Source organism: Chiroxiphia lanceolata, chromosome 13 (genome assembly GCF_009829145.1).
Source record: "Chiroxiphia lanceolata isolate bChiLan1 chromosome 13, bChiLan1.pri, whole genome shotgun sequence".
In the NCBI taxonomy this organism is placed as follows: domain Eukaryota; kingdom Metazoa; phylum Chordata; class Aves; order Passeriformes; family Pipridae; genus Chiroxiphia; species Chiroxiphia lanceolata.
Genome location: NC_045649.1, coordinates 12,593,545 through 12,611,874, shown reverse-complemented (window position 1 = coordinate 12,611,874; position 18,330 = coordinate 12,593,545). Strand labels below are relative to the sequence as shown.

At 36.5% G+C, this 18,330-nt stretch overlaps 1 protein-coding gene across 4 annotated transcripts in view; it reads right to left on the bottom strand.

The window, feature by feature from the left end:
• The window catches only part of FTO (FTO alpha-ketoglutarate dependent dioxygenase), a 231,419-nt gene that overhangs the window by 212,383 nt on the left and 706 nt on the right, over positions 1-18,330 (bottom strand). Inside the window, exon 1 of one of the 4 annotated variants that reach the window (XM_032701077.1) lies at positions 18,108-18,171. The exons of the other annotated variants lie outside the window; for them this stretch is intronic. The gene's annotated coding sequence lies outside the window, so the exon portion shown is untranslated. Of the gene's footprint in view, positions 1-18,107; positions 18,172-18,330 lie in introns of those variants that run through there. 4 annotated transcript variants of the gene reach the window in all.

Sequence of the window (18,330 nt, the reverse complement as noted above, 5' to 3'; positions counted from 1 at the left end):
CAAGCAGTGTGAAAGGACCCAGAGAAAGGGCCAATGCTTTGGAAATCTCTCCCTTCCCCTTCCAAATAAAAGTAGGCATTACTGTATTTCAAAGGACCTGGCACAAGGCACGTACAAGCCAGTCCTTTAGAAATACCATGACAGACTACAGTAGTAGGCAACAATGATTTTGTCTACCTGCATCCTTCTTTTGGTACTTCATGGCCAATTACAGTAAAAGTTGCTCAACAGGATGAATACATAAGAAAATTCCTGTCATAGAGCAGATGCAAATTTAATTACTTTAAGTTAAACCTTCCATCTTGTCTAGAGGTCCTTCAAAAATGCAACTGTAAACAAGCACTACATTGCAATCAGGTGTCAAGGGCTTATTTGATCTCTTACAAAATATGTCACAAATCACTGGCAGAAAGTGGGTCGAGAGGGAGAACAAAGGAAAAAACTGTCAATGGACTAGGTAGCTCATGTGAGTGTGCCTATTAGTGCACTGGATCTTTCTGCTCCTGTCTAATGCTGTCCATATAAAACCTTCTTAGTTTGACAGTGTTCTGTTATCCTGCATTTGATGTAATTTTTCTGTAGTAAGCAAAAAGAAAAAATTCTGTGAAAAGGACTGATAGAGTAACCAGAGAAAACATGGAAGATTATTCTGCTAAAATATCAATTTTGTGCCACTCTTCATTTGTGATATGTTACAGAACTTCTAAAAAGCTCTGCATTTTTGAGAAAATAATCACATAAAAGCTGGGAATAAATTAACTTTACATTGCAATAGACTAGATGGCCCCAATAAAAAAAATAACTGGTAACACGTTCTCTTAAGGAAGAAAATTATAGTATTTACAACTGGCCAGTTGTAAAGAAAAGCATATGTATGTGATGCATGCATTTTACTCTTCTCTGAAACACCCAGGTACTGGAGACTAGAGTTAAAATACCAGACAGCTCTGCAGTCCTCTGGTGGTGCTGAAACGCTGGTAGGTCACTGCTCATGAATCCCTACACTACAATGTAGCTCAGGATGGAGAGAGTTTAAATGACAAAGTAATGGTAACGTTAAGAAATTTATGGACACACAGTTATGGGGACATATCTCTTATGGCAGAAAGAGTGGGTAGGTATTTTGTTTTGTAGAAGAACTCCTTAGATGTACTTAAATGTACAGACAAGTTTTCTGTATGCACTCAGTTAAACCACTTACCACAGAATTCAAACTATAATTAAACAATCCACTAAAATTCAAGATTGAATATGTCAAAAATCTCTTCTGAGATCTCTGGAGTTAAACAATAGATGAATTGTGCAGCTTCAGCAACAAAGACTCACTGGGCTGCGTAGCACAGCTTGTCTGCTATAAAGTACGGGTTGGGGGTGTGGGGGGAACTCCCCCAAAATCCATTGGGCTGAGGCAGCCGTGCCAGTTGAGGCCAGGCAACAGCTGTAGGTGTGACCTTTATAAGACCTCCCTGAACCATTAGGCAAAGTCAGACAACCTTTAGGACACACTTCTTCAGCATTGTCCAACTTTTACAACCTTACAAGTTGGTCTCATAAATATTACCTTTACCTACCTAATTTGCCTTAACACAGTAAGGAAAATATCAGAATGGCTGTTCTTCCATTACATACCTAAATACTGCTGTCAGAAACTTGAACTTAATTTTCTCTGATTCAAACAACATTAACTTCTACATAACATTTACTGGAGATTTTGCTTAAGTGCCTATTTATTCAGAAAAAAAATAACTAGGAAAAAACCTCACTTGTGTTCATTAATTATGGTTGGTCTGTGTACTGAATCTGTTACAATGCATTTTCACGAGACCAAAGCACATCCTTATTACTTGTAACAAAATGGCCTTTTCAAAAACAGTATCTCGAAGAGTCAACTTCTAGAAGCCCTACTGAGTCAGACAAAACAGGCAAAAGAGTTCCTCTTTCATACAATCACAATTACCCAAAACTGGGGGGGAATATTTTCCTCCTAGGCTTACAAAACCAAGCCTTTCTACGTTGAGCTAAGCCTAAAGAGCAGATGAAGTACACCAACAGGTAGGAAGGTGAGTGCCTACATTGAACAAGGCTTGACTTTGCTTCCCATGCAGGCAGCTATTTTTCCTGTTTAATCAAAGCTGTATGCCATATTTATCAAACTGTCAAATTTAGTTTAGTTCTGTTTAATACATGTGTCTCTTTTACACTTTCCTGCTACTGAGTAAAGAAATCAAATTGTTAGTTTTCCCACCCAGAGCCCTTTGTTAGCAGAATACAACCCTTTAAGAAAGAACTTGAAGAACTTACTCTCTCAATTCTCTCTTTTAAACAAGATATTTTCCTCTTGTTTAAAAAAAAAAAGAAAAACCAAATCCAAAAACCCCAATCACAACTGTTTTAAGTCTAATCTATTTTACTCATATATTAGACAACAGAGTAGTTGCAATCACTTTGCTCAGAATTGATTTTTTTTAAATCCCCCCAATGACTTAACACTGCATTTACCAACAAAAATGCACTAGATCTATTTATCTCATTCCAATAAAATTTAAATAGTGCAACACATTATTCATCTATCCATATTATAAACTCTTGTGTACATTAAGTGGATAATATTATTAATACTAATGTTTCTGTAGGCTATTCATAAAATAAATGGTAGACAAAGTAATTCCATCTATTACACATGGAGCTCAATAACAGCTGTAAATGAGAAAATTGCAATAGACATACTGAGTAATAATCAGAACTAAAACGACAACTGTAACAATATATCCATTGTGTTAATGCTCTGATTATAGAAACACAGACTAATCTGTAATTTTTCATCACTGATAAACACTGGTAACCAGCCAGAACTCAGATTATATTTTATCCAGATACTAAAACACAGCTGCAAAACCAACTTGATTTATTAATTTAACGAGATAGATACAACAAATATTTTGTTCACTATGATACAGAAATATGTGCAGTATGACATCAAATCACCATACCTGCCTAAAAACTACAGCTAACAAAATGTACTATACCTTTCCATGTATGTAGCTACAAATATGACATACAGAGTTTTGCCAGCATAATGTCATAAAGCTATACTGGCTTGTCAGTAGAAGTTCTCTAAGGCTTCTTGTTAACATTTACAGGCACCACGTGGTCCCAGTTTAGAGCCTGCAACTGTTCATGTCAGAAAAGAGATTGAGGTAATTTTCTAGTTTGTGAGCTTTTGGTGATCTTAGTTAAAAATGTTTTAATTACCTCTAATATTTTAACATTTTTATTACTGTACATGCAATAATGCCTAGAAATTATTGAGAGAAGCACAAAAAAACCTATGTGGCATGGCTACAAACACAACTGAGTAACACTGTAAGGTTAGCTAAGAGAAGTTTGGATCATTCCTGAGAATGAACACAAAGGCCTAGTATTTGGGATATGAGGCACTAAGTCATCTGATACAAAACTGCTGCAGTCAAACACCAGGCATGATTTTCTGTTAACAATGCCACTTTATTAACATGAAAAGACTCAATGTGGCAAACACCAGGGACTGTTATGTAAAGGCTCCTCAGGAAAATGCCAGATTCCTTGCATTTTCTGCCTCTTTACTAAGAGTCACACAAACTTGCCAGCAAGAGATGAAGGAGGTTGAGGTGTGGTCCAGCTTCATGATCCCGACCAGATGGGGAAGATGCTGCAATTGGCATAAAGCCCAAGGAGAAAGAAATCTGTGGGGACGTGGGGAGAGACAAACATATCTGACAGCAAGACAAGAGCTCTCTCCCAGACATCATCCATGGGGATCCTTCATTCCCCTTTGCTTACATTGTCACTGCATATGCACAGGATGACTGAATATATTATGCATGGGAATTAATCATGCCACTGGCACTGTCAAGAAGTCATTGAGCTTTTATTATGCATGCAAAGTTCTGCCATTTTGCACACACAGATGAAATTTGGAATTCTCAAACAAAGAATTCCAAAACGAAATTAGAAAGCAGAGATTAGGCCCAGGGTCACAATAGCAGAGAGGATTCCACATGCAAAGGAGATTTTCTGAGCATAAGAGATTCTAAACAGTCCAGACTTTTTCAGCCAGGTACCTCTCTAAAGGACTCAAAGGCCAAGTCCCACCAGGTACTTATGCTTGAGCAGGTCACATTCTCCCCAACTATTTGTTTGGATTTTTTTTTCTTCATTTTTATTATGTGCAGCTATGCTAACATTGCACACTTTAAAAATCTTCCATTTCTTTCCTCAATATCAACTAATTACCCTTGCTCACTACTTCTCATAGAACAAGAAATAGCAGATGCCCAAGTGAAAAATAGTACTTGCCTTTAAAATTTGATCAGTTTATAACCATACTGAAAGATGTAAGGATTAAATTGGCATTTCCACAGATATTCCTATACCTTCGAGAGTTTAAAATAACATTTATTTAATTCATCAGCTCATCATAATCAAAATTCCTTCAAGCAGAAGTCAACTTTATACCACTTGATACCATGGCATATCCCCAGCTTTGAGGAAATTAGACTTTTGAGGCTAAAGTGTCCTAGCATAAGTACCATTTCAACAAGTTGAAAAGAATTTTCTGCTTGAAGTCCTTTTTCAAGATGGTCTGACAGCTATATCCCCCTTTTCCATGCCTTAGAAAAAATTTCTAAACAATTAAAGAAAACAAAAGCTAAATTATTTAGGCTTCAGAAGAATGCAATGTCAGAATTTTCAGGATCTAATAAGATGCACTTCAGTGATCTGACTTAGATAACACTGATTTTCTAAATTTCACCTGATTCTACTGTAAATCAACCCAATACCAACAGATTTCCACCTTCTTTATGAAGGATACAAACAGTTTAATGAGTTTGATTTGCAAACAGATAAAACTAGACCAAAGTTAATGGAGTTTACACTTTTTTAAAAAGGCTTCCATGCCTTTTAAAGAAATGTTTTCAGTTTCTCTCACAGAAATTCACTTAAGATTTCTCTCATCACAAAAATGCACATTTTGGGCATAGACTTTAGTTTTTATAAAATGTAAAAAAGGTATCAGTTTGGCAATAGGAAGTTAATTCCCCAGCCTCTGGAGTCTCACAGCTCTAACAACAAAACTTTTTTTATTTATTTATGCAAATAAGAGACAAGATTATTATCAAAGAACTCACAAAAGAAACATCCTCTGCATTTCATCACCATCTTGCAAAACATGAAGAAATGCTTAAACACACTCTATTCTTAAATATTGATAAAGAGCATAACAGAAATCTTTCCTTCAAGTTCAGTTTCTGATTAGCATGAAACATGCCTTCCTTTACTTAACAGAATTTCAAAGAGGTATTAATAATAGCTCAAAGTGCATTTAACAGTTTGAGATGTTCTGGCCTTGCAATTTAAATCAACTCTCCAAGTTATATATATTTCATCATGCACAGCTACAGTAAATGAGTAACATAGTGACTGCTAAATTAATTGTTACAAAGCTATAGCAAATGACTAACAATAGTAGTGACTGCTAAATTAATTGTTACAAAGCTATAAAAGCTTCAGAATGCTACAGAGAAAAGGTCTTGAATACAACACCAATTATTTCCACAATACAAGAAATAGTGTTACTTGTGTTAACTAAGAGCATGATAAAACTTGCAAGGTTGCACAGTACACAGGTGCATCACAATTTCATGACACATCAGCCTTTTGTGTACCAAAAGGCCCCAGACAAGCAGAAAGCTGGGTTAAATGCAGAACTTGAACTGTGGTGTCTGAAGTGATCAGAAGGAATCTCTTGATATGTCCTGTGATACCAAGGGCTCACACAATAAAGAATCTCTGCATTTCTTCACAACCTTGTTTAGTAGCGTAAACCAGTTTCTTCTTTCTACCCCTGAGTATATTTTATCAGTAGCTAGAAATGTCAAACAATTCTACGGTAAACAGAACTATCCTGGCCTTTTTTATTTTTCTACACACCAATACTAAAGAAGGTGACAATATAATCTGCCCCAGGCAACTCTATCACTATCCACAGTAGACAGGTCATTTTCCTTTTTATCAAAGAGGAGAGTAGGTCATCACATTTTAGTACATGTTGACACCACTGCTAGTAAAAAGAGATAAGAATTCAGTGCCCTTAAGGTGCCTTAACCTCCATTTTACCTAATACAGATATTTCACAGTTCTTGCATTAAAGCCAGAAGAGAGACAGATTTGTACCCTGAAAGAATGGACTACAAAGGTCTCAACCTTTGTGACAAGTTGATATTTGTACTGCAGAGAGTACAGGTGACAACAAAGCACTTCACTTAAGGTATCTACCTCTCCTTTATTTTGGGTAATAGGATTTATTTTTTTCCTATAACACCACAGAGAATCATGAATGCTTAACCTCTCAAGTATCGCTTTTGAACACTAGGAAGTTGAAATAAAAAGCACATGCACATCTTCTGCCATCCTGAAAACCACCTCTGAAGTTTGTTTGATTAAAATGCTTTTCTTTCAGGCAGGATATTCTCAATTCAGAACACAAAACAAAATAATGACACTTAACTGCTGTCATCTTTATTCACTGTGTTTTCACTTTCAAATTCTAATACCTAAAGAAAGTTGCAAAATGCCTTTATGGCAATACTCCTTTTCTCTTTTAAGGCAATGGGAAAAGACACTATCTTCTATTTTTAATACATAACCATCTGTACATAAGAACTTACTTTTAATTGAATTTTATGTTAATAAACTGGTTCCTTCACATCCTTTAAATAAGTTAAAAATATCTGCAGGTCAAGAGCAAGAACATCACAAACTATTAGTTATTACACAGATGGGACAGCATTCACAAAAGTACTTCCATTTGGAAAAATATAAAGATATGAAGACACTTGCAATAAACTGCATAATGATGCTCAGTTTCTTCTGCACGTTAGTGTAAGATACTACTTCAAAATAGGAAAAAGAGTTACCTCTGGTTAGAGGCAGGTATTCCAGGGTTTAAGAGAAAAAATAAATTTGTACTTGACGATTCTAAACTTTTTTCCCCCAGGAACGCAACTACAAAACAGTATTATTAACTCCCAGTAGAAATTAAACCTTGATTTGTACAGTAAGAGAAAGAAACAAAATGAAAAATAACATTCCTTTAGTTTCAAAACAGTCTGGTCAGTTTTTCTATTAATTTTGGTAATTTTTCCTTCAACTGTGGAAGCCAAGAAAGTAGTTCTGAATTCAAAAACCATACCCACAAACACAATGGCTCATTATTTAAATGCTCATTATTTATTTGTAAACTTAAAAAGCACTTAAATGGTTGCATATTTGCATATACCCACTTCCGAAATTCAGTCCTCCTTCACCAAAATATATTGTGTAGGTATACATCACTCCAGAAAAGGGAAACATAAATCAAAACTTAATAACTTTGTGACCAGCTTAAGGTGTTTAGAAGATCACAGTTTTAACACCTAATAACAGACCACCTCATTTGCCAAAGAACTTTGCACATTTATGGCCTGCACAAGTACATACACACACAAACACACCAACACATGCATTTTATACTCCAGTTCAGACCAGGCACGTGTCAATGCTTTAGCAAAGACTAAAGTCAAAGAGCCAGACTCATAAACAGCAACAGCATTTATGATTAAGAGCAAGAAGAGCAAAGAAGATCTCCATGACACAATGTGGCATTTTAGACAAGTGCGTCTGAACTGAGCTCTCTTGCAATTGACACTGTATTCAGAAAAAAATAAAATCTGGTTTAGAAAATACACTGGGGGCAAAAATATTTTGAAAATCTATTTGTTTCTAAGCAATCTAACAATAACCACTACTATGACTCTATTGTTTTTACTATATTAGCATGAAGATGTTTTGAAACTGGAAGAGAAGTAATTTTACAGCCAGTTTGCAAGGTAACTTGCAAAGGTAACTTTTCCACTTTGGATAGAAGTCATTATGAACAAGCTCTAGTGAATCTCTGGGGTTTTTTTAAGTTGATATTTTTTGATGTCATTTTAATACACCGTTTCAACTGCAAAGGAATGGAGGTATTTTGAAATCCAGTAAAATAAATTGCTGTTACAGACAGCTGTTGCCCAAGTGAATAGCAAATATTACACTAAGATGGGATATGATTCTTCCAAGCATGAACCAATTCAAAGTATTTGTTAATATATGATAGATTGCATAAGTGATTTACCTACACACCAAGTTTATAACCACGATTAACCCAGGGGTACAATTTCCATTCATTAAATTAAGTATGAAATTCAACTCCAAATGTCTTTGGCATTACCAGAAGATACAAAGATGTCTGCCTGTGAAATATTTTCAATGTTAAACATTTATTACTTAATGAATTTCAGTCTTACTGACTCTTCATATTGGATTTTGATGCTCTTTTATGTGCTGCATTCTGTACTCAAGAGAAAAATGACCATTTTATATTGCCTTCGGTTTTTTACATTTTTCTAGGACAAATTCTGCCTTCTCTTCAACTCCTTCAAGAAGAAAAAAAAAAAAAAGTACCTGAAATAAACATTTCAGTCATTTTAAGTTTGCACAACTGCTTTACAAATCACACAGCCTGACCTCCTTCTATAATATTACATTACAGCAAGATCCAAAATAACATTCCAGTTTGACAGCTAACCTCAGGCACCACTGGTCGAGTACCTCGCTGCTTACACTGCTGGCTGAAAAGCTGATAGGATACGCAAGACAAGCTGAGAGTTTAACTGGCAGAGCTGTTCAAATCTAAATCGTGCTATTTGAAACTTAGACCACAGGAGACAACAGTTCACTTTTTACCATGGCAGCAGAATCAACCTCTTGGCCCTGTGAAAGTCATATGAATACATTTAGCACACACAAAAAGTATCTCCCTATATTATGATCAAAGACATATTCAACGCACATTTTTTATGCACATTTGATCATCCTGTTGACAGTCTCGGAAGTTAAGTAATATGGACTGCTGCACATAGGTTTCAAACCTTGATGGAGCCCAATGGCAGGTTACTTTTGACAGTCAAATAATGACAAGCACGTTGCAGGCCAATGCCCGTCATCCATGAACATCTTGGCCTGCTCCAAGCGTTGCGCGGCAACTAAGTGGACGGTCAAAGGTTAAGTTCGAAGAAGACAGCAATGAAGGGCAACTGTCATGCACCACTGAATACTGTGAGGCAGCAAGGAGTGGTTGTCTTCTGAAGAACATGCAAAATGTTCTCATTCTGTCCAGGCAGACACAGATTTGAAGGTCCTAAATGAGACCACTGCCAATTCACGGAGAGCCAAACTGACAGCATGCCATTCAAACTGTCTCTCTCAAATTTGACTTTTTTTTTTTTTTTTATTTCAAATCACAAATGCATGCAAAGTATAACATTAAATAGAACTCCCAGCAGTTCTTTTAAGCAAGCCAGATTCGGTAGGGTAGGAAGAGTGAGGGGAAAGACATGTAAACTTTTTCCCTTCTCATTCTTTTAATATTTAGGAGAAGTTTAGTTATTTCAAAAGAAATTCTTCCATTTTCTTGTAATGATATTCCTTTATTTCCAAAATGACATCTGTTGTAACCTTTATTCTAAACACTAGGGTTTGTTCCAGTATTAAAAAGCAGAGTCTGACACCTTATAATTAGGTCTAATACAATCACCTGGAATTTCAATTCTGCATTTGTATATTAATATCACAATAGGAGCATCTATTAAAGCATGCAAATAAATACTTTGCATCAGTCCCTAAATAGTCTAAGCATTTTTGTTATAAATGGTACAATAACAGTATATTCCATTTGTTAAAAAGCACTGTTTTCTGTGGAGTTATGGCTTGAACAGCATGATTAACAATTAAATTGCATTATTTTGCATAAAACATATACATCTTACTTTTAAACCATTGCCAGTAAAGATGTATATTTTTACTTACACATTTAAATTATGTGATCATATTCACGTTTGCCTCTATTAACATATAAAAGACTTCAGGAAAAATAGAAATACTTTTTTCTATTAGATAAACAGTGATGTCTCTCATCTTTCATATGAATGAATGCTTGACACTAAATTTAATCAGCCTGACAAAGGATCATATGGGTTAGCTCTTTATGCCCTTTTCATGAACAGTCCATCTCCCCTGCACTTACAGGGCCAAATATTGCCCTTTCACAAAACAGATCAACACGCAAAGTGCTTGTTTCTTTTGCTGGGTCACTGCCACCGTCCCACCTGTGACATTACTGTTTTGTACCACCTACTGTCATGATACCAATACATTAAAGACCCTAATCACAAACTGTGCTTTGCAAACTCAAGAGAAAATGAACTGTCATTATTTATGAGGAAGACGTTTGGATCGTGAAGCATAAAACCATGTGTCTGTCACATACACAGAGCACAAACTCTTTAAGGTAGGAACTATATTCATATGTTCTATTGCACAACTCGTAGTATCAAAACTTTTCATATCATAGATAACGCCCAATCTACTGTCCTGATCACACTGAATTACTTTCAGGAAGCCAGAACCATAAAATCATAATTCAACTTTTTTGGGCTGAAGAAATTTCTAGGCTTTCTTACAGAGGCAAGAGGGTCCTATCTATAGCAGAAGTCATAAATCTGGGGAGAGCTCATCAATGTCTTTTACACTCTGTGAGGCTGGGAGAAAGAAAACCATCATGCTTTAATTATTAGAAGATTTGCTTGGTTACACACCCATTTTTCCCAGCTACGTCCTCTTTTTCTGCCCTACAATGAGGTCCAAATCAATTAGAAGCCCATCTGTATTTGAGATTTCCAGATCTTAAATTCTGGGTGTCTTGACTTTACTGTTGAAGTGCATAATGCTCCTGTACACAAACTGCACCTCCCAACACTTCCACCATGAGCTGCACAACATGTGTGCACACACAAAGTAGCTACTTCAGGTAGTCAACCCCTGTCCAAACAAACTGGACTTACTGCACACACACCACTCAGTCTCAAGGAATGTACACAGTGTATCTGATGCCTATCATAGTCTATCAATTTACTTCAGAAAGTTAAGTTTCTCTTCACTTTAATCATCATTTCCCTGATTCTTACATGCACTGTTTATGATGAAGGCCCCAAATAACTTTCTCCTACCTAACAGCATTGGACTAAATAATTTGTTCTGGTTTTATTCAGTGATTAGGTACATACATAAGCACCAGTTCAGTAACTAACTGAAGCTGTTTGCTATCACTAGACTTGGATACCAGACAATGAAGTATTTCCTTTGAGCACAAGAGCATCGTTACCTGCTGCATTGATATCAGTTACACTAGAAGTAAACACAGAAGAGAATCAGAAGAGAATACAAATTGTTTCCAGATCTACAAGCTGTTGTCTAATTAATTTGCATAAACCTATCCTTTTGAACACCATCTTCAGACAGCCCTTTCCAAATACAGATGTACGTTTCAAGAGGCCTACTGCTTTGAGACAACAGTCAGGTTTGTGAAAGCTTCTTGCCCAACTTGAATGCACATTCAATATCAATAAGACTGAGCTTCTAAAGTTCTTTACAGGCTTGTGAAAATCCTACCTATTTCCATCAGAGTAAGAAAAAAAGCAAACCATTAAATGTGCATTTGAACATGAATTTTACCAGTTAAACTGTCAGAAGTATATCAAAGGTATACAGGTTTTGCAGAAAATAACAGCAATGCTTTCCAATCCAAAAGTTGTTTAAAGTTACTGTTGAATTTTTGGAGATGAAAACCTTATCTGATTTTTACCTCCTTTTCTCCCTATAAGCATGTACCATGTAACAGTCATGATTTTTCAGTGGCAAGAGCCAGCACGTGGAATTTCTGCACTTCGATGACAAAGCAGGCATGAGAAGTAGGAGGTTTTGCTCCAAGTAAAACCTTGTGCCAGTATAGAGGAGAATCTCTCTGGTAAATTACAGGCAGAAGTTACAATAATTTTAGTATCTGCACAGAAATACACAAATCAGACCCTGAATTTAATATTATGAGATGTTTGATTTCAGTACAGTTTTAAACCTTTTAACAGAATCAGCAACATATTTTAATCAGGTACCTTTTCAAGTATGCACTGCATGAAGTACCAGTTGCCTGAGGGTTATGAAATAATACTAAAAACTTTATAATCATTCATTGATTTAGTTTTGAGCATAGTATATCATTTGAATCCAATGGGAACATAAAGAGCTATTTGTGAGGTCAACCACAGTACAGACAGAGGCTGACATGATATCGATGGCAAGGTGGAAAGAAATTGCCAAATACAGCAGATCAATACCTCGTTTCACTGTTACACCCTTCTGGAGACATAAAATATATATCTTTACAGCTACGAAAATAATAATAATGAAAGTGGGAGATAAATGCTTCCCTCAAGGTAAACTATTTGATTAGCTGAGGGCAAAGGTGACAAGAGCAGTTACACTAAAGTAACTTTACAGTCTTAAATAAAAACGGTGGGAAGAGCAGCAGATAAAAGGGAAAATGAAGCTGAACAAGTTCTAGGAGATAAAGATGTAATTCTTTTAGAAAGTGGGGCAGCATGTAGACAAAGGCAAAAAACTGTTAAGCTAAATAAGGTAGAGCTTCCTCCCATAATCAGACTCCAGAAACTAAACAAAAGTGTTTTGAAATTACAGCACTATCATTTTCTAACCAGAAGGCTTCAAGTATTTAATCTGTCCTATGCTTTAAATGCCTATGCTTTAACTACTCATAATCATGTTTTACACTTCAGTAGTGGACCTATCAGAATACAATAATACACGACAGTGCTTTTCAGTCTCAGCTGAAGGAAAGAGGATCATTTGATATTTTGGATGCTCTTGATCATTACAGGTTAATTAAATAATTTAAGAAATAGATGAATTATTAAAAGCATGAGAGCCCAATCCTGCTTCAGCTGAAGGCTGCTTAAGGTTGATCATCAATTGCACTGGGAACAGAAACAAGCTTTAGGCAATCACTGTTTGCCCTGTCTAGTTTTCACCACCCTGGGTCAGAAGAAACTGAATCCTATTGCTACTCCAACACCTTTTAGAAACCCTGAAGTCTCTCCAAATGATACAAACTGAACCATTCAAATCCAAGTTAAATTATAACAAAGAAAGCAAGCAGAGGGGTAACTGGGTAAATAAAAACACTGTTCATTTTGCCAGAGCAAAAATCTGATTGGCGCAACAACAAAAATTTTCTAAAATGCATGGAACATTGTACCAAGTCTTCAAAATAAACAACCAGTTCTGCATCTTGTCCCACTTCTAGGACACTTTTTGCCCACCACAAGCTTGGTAAATGGTTGTCCACGGCAGGAGCCCAGAGCAGTGAGTCTAATGAAGGGTCAAGGTTAATGGAACCATTTCCCACGGCCATGTCCTACGAGGTATCATGCACCCAGAACAGCCATTGAACTGCTGGGTGCACCCCAGCCAAAATTTTAGTTGGCTAGAGGCTACACAAGAGACATGAGCTTCCAACCTAAATGTACAAGACTGTTAAAAAACAGATGAGGCAGAGGGAAGGGAAAAGAAAAAAAGGAAAGCAAATGGAAAGGGAAAGGGAGAGGGAGAGAAAAAAGGAGCCGTCCCATATTCAGATACAGAACACACACAGCTCTCCATACCACTGTCTGATGTAGTGGATCACTAAGATCAAAGCAAACTGAAGACCTTCAGATCCGTAGCATTGGACTCCTCTTACACTACTCTCATACACAATAAACTCGCAGACCACAATCCACAACACATGAATTACTGCTTTGACTAGCCATTCTCCTCACATCCTTAGCTCCAAGATCTTCGAAGATTCTAATATGTGAAGCACAGATCTGTTCTTATTTACAGCAAAAACAAGTGACTGAATGTAAAACAACATGTTTAATAAATCTAGAGAGCCTAAAGTACCAATATAATTCCGAGCAGAAAGATAGACATGCACTTCTTAATTAAGTGGGTGATGCTCTAGTTAAAACAAAAAGACAACCCTGGGCCATAGCTAAGATTAAGCACGCACTCTTGCAAAAGAAGCTCCACTATTATCAATGTAAAGGCTTTAAATCACAAAAAATAAACCATCTAATAGTCTGTATTCAATAGTAAGTAGAAAGTCAGGACACAGACTGATTTGGATTAACACATTTTCAGTTATAACAAGTAATTTTACAGAGGATTAGTATCTTGATGGTCTGATCAATACTAGGCACTGCTGCTATTACAGATGAAGAGAAAATTACCCCTCCAGTAATAAAGTGTGTATGTCTTGGTTCTCCTTCATTTGCCAAGTCCATTACTGTAATGGTTCCAGCATTAGCAGCTGAGGCAATTTAAACAGCAGGAATGTGATGAATTTAAAAGCAAGAAACATTTGCCACTCATTCTTCCTTGTATTTTATTCTGCATATGCAAGGCTTCTACCTGACCATTTCCAATATACAAATCATGTGTTATGTGACTATCAACAGTATTTCTTAATTATTGTCTCATTTATAATGGGAAGGGCCAATAATGTGATTACCACAAAAATTGCTACTGGCATATTGGCTGCTGATTCTGCTAAAACCTGCACACCATTTACCTAAGCAGAAATATGACATGACAAGAAGCTTATTTAACTGTATCTAAGATGTTCCATTAACTTTAATTTTCCTAAATACAACTTTTAAAAGAACCTATTTAATCTGTCAATTAGAATATTTTTTTTTGTTTGGGTCTCTTTAAGAGGTAGAACGATAAAATGAAACAAGAAATCAACATAATATTTGAACAAACTATTATAAGAGAACGTTAAAGTTTATATACTTAATTGTATGGTATGGGTGACATTTTCCAGCATTAATCCTAAAACCATTCCCTTCATCACGCTCTGAGAATACTTGCCTAATTTTCTCTGAGCACAATATGTTGAAACAACCTATTTTTTCTTGTAAATATATGTATTATTTTTCAGGCAGCAAAAATTAGAATGATGCAGGAAATAAGACTTTCCTTGATATCTCAGCCAAAAGACTGTATATTCCCTTTTCGTCCCTGTAAATAAAATACATACAAAGCTTTGTGTTATTTAAAGCTTTATATTTCCTTGCCACTTTGTCTAACATGTCTCACAAATGTGAAACTGCACATGAATAACTTTGTAAAAGCCCTTGTGAATATTCAGATATGTGCATATTGATGCATTTATTATTTGTACAGCAATAACTTTATTGGATTGGGGTCCCAGCTGTGTTGGGAGCTGTACAAACATAACAGTAATGTCTGTGAAATACATTCTCTGCAGTCAGTTCTGGTTCCACTGTGAATTAGCATAAACAGCTACATAAGGTAATTGTGAACTGGGCTGAGTGGCCTATTCCAAGGACCCATCAAGGTAATACTTTTACTTTGACAGAAAATGATACTCCAGACTAATTGAGTATCTTCTCTTTCAAATGGCAATGACTCAGGGTCTTAATATGCAAAGAGTGGCAAAAGGAAGCACATATAGGAAGTCAGCAGAGTTTGCCCTCTGTCACACTGAAACTTACTTTAAAAAAACCACTTTGGCCAAGTAAGTCTTGAGAACAGTCTTACATTAAAGATTAACTTTTTTAACTCACCTGTGAATATCAATCAAGGTAATAAACATCCTAAAAGCAAAACAGTTTTCTTCCCAAGCCTAAAGGAGAAAATAGTCTTTAATATAGTACTTAAATTACTAAATGGGAGGTTTATGTTTGGTCTTAGTTTTGTGGTACCTTTTCTACACCCAGTAAAAAAGTGACCAACTTTGACTAACAGTGTATAGAAAAAAAGAATAAAAATAATTATAAACTGTGTTAATTAAAGCTGAATTTAAGTTAAAACAAACAACCATGAACAAACTCCAATGGACTATTTCATAAAAATGCCTTTCCAGCTAATGAGCAACATCTACTCTAACAGGCCTGGTTTTATACACAGAAGTAATATTTGCTGTGGGGAAGACCAGAGAAGTTGATGGCATGCAACAGCTCTAAAGATGTCTTTAGAAAGTTCAGAGTTATTGTGTTTTGCTGTCTACTTAAGACTCAGAGAAATATTATACAGGATTTGCATCTCCAACACAGTGTTTAGGACAGATGAGTAATTAACTCCTGGCTACGGTTTCCAAGTTTTTTCAGACCCTCTTCCCAAGAATGAATTTACATCCTCCTCCCCTTGGGCTTGGAACACCAAACACTAGTATAAACAATTTCATTTCTGCCACACATTTAATCTTAACCCAACTGAGTGATCTGCAAAGTTGTATTTTGGAAGGAAATTGTTGTATGACAGCACTGCACTCTAAAGGACTTCTACCACATGTACTTGGAACAGAAATGTTCTTCTATAACAACATAAACCAAAACTTGCTATACACATGAAAATTTGAGAGAGAGAACAGCTTATCATATATAAGAAACATACTGCATAATTAGCAAAAGCCAATCACTGGGATTCTGATAGACAGCATTTAACTGTACACAATTATAGCAAAACAAGAACTTTTATTTGAGGTTGAATTCTAGAAAACAAGAGACATTGGCAGGAGATCCATAATCCAAACCAGCTTCTCTATCCAACCACTTCCCTCTCATCAGTAGGCCTCATAAATCTTACTCTCCAGAAGAGGTTGGGTTAACCTCACTAATATTTGGTTTGCTACAAAATATTTTAATCAGTACCTAAATGGAAGTCTTGGCAGAACTACTACAATAAAATCCCATGAAAAAAAAACATACATTCCTTCCTGTACACACAACCCCCCCTTCCCATTGCTGCTTTCCCCTTTGGCAGCCTTTATTCTAAGATGTTCTATATGTTCATCTTGTTTCACTTTCAGTATATTCAAAGCTCCTCTCAAGTAGTACCCAACTTACACCATCCCCCTAAGGCATCCTATAAGTATTGGCACCTCTAAATTCTCTGTAAGAATCTCTTGTTAATTTTCATCCTTCTCTTGTTTATTCACCTGTAACATCTACACATGCCTATGGCAGGACTCTTTCACTCTAGCATAGAGTTTTTACTATACATTGTTCCTGACACCTCTTCAGGTGCCTTGTCCTCATACACCCTTTGCCAGTGTAGTTCACAGCACCATCCTCTTACTCCTTCCACATATCCTTGAATCTTTATCCTTATTATATCAGGGGCAATTATTCTCCTAATGCAAACCATTCCCAAATACATTTGAGACCTATCAAAAAGACAGAGGCCCTCAGATGGGCAGCACAAATGTACAGGCTAAAATAAGTATGGGGTGAGGTTTTTTCTGCAACATATTTACATTAGATTGGATGGGACATCTGCATATGTTTTGACATCTATGGAAAGGGCAGAATACAAAAGTAAGCCTGAAGTTGCTGTCCTTGAGCAACTTGGCAGAAAGACTAATTACAAAATGATCAGGTAGTCCTTAAAGAGTTGTTAGGAATCTTACTACTGCAAACAGGCTCTAAAGTTTTATATTAAAATAGTTGCAAAGTTAGATCAGACCTGTTCCCTGCCCCTAAAATGAAATAACATTTAATGTTGAATAGTAAATTCATAGCAATACCAAAGCCAGCATGTTCCCTGTTCAGGTGTATGCGATTACCATTTTTGAAAGCTCTTTCTAAATTTATAATGGAATTAACCTTCCTTTCATTAACATCACTAATACCAGCATCTGCTTTCAGTCACTTACTGTTTCTCAGTACTACTGTTTTGTAAACAAAATGAGGAAAGATACAACAACCTTCAAGAGTTGTAAATATTGTACAATGTGGCAAAACAAGCCCTTCAAAGGCACGGGAAATAGCAAAACATTCAGCACTGCAGTTTGCTTTCACAAATAGTGTAATACCATCTTCAATGCAAGCAAGTAACGGCATTGCATCTAAATATATGAACGAGAAAACAAACATTATAAAGCTCGGGTGGTAGACGAGACTTAAAAATGTTTATTTAGGTCAGGCTTGGTGTAGAGTACTTTCAAATTTAAAAGTAAAAGCGCGGTTACATAGCGCATTACCTCATTGTGAACGTTTTGACAAAACCAAACTTGTGTATTTTTTTCTTTTTCACAAACCACAGAACTCTCCTTAAAATTCAAATACCTTGTCCAGATGGCACGAGCCTTTACCACTAGCTACCGCTGAAGCTGTCCTAGGTGCCCCCTCTTTCAAGGCAGAGGGGGACCCAGGATGCCCATGCCCGGGTAGCCCCCGCCGCCGGCCGCGCTCCCCCCGGGCGGCCCCGGGGCGGTGCCGAGCGCACGGGGCCGCGCCCCGGGCTGTGTGACCCCGCACGGAGCTCGGGGCCGCTTCCTGCTCACAGCGA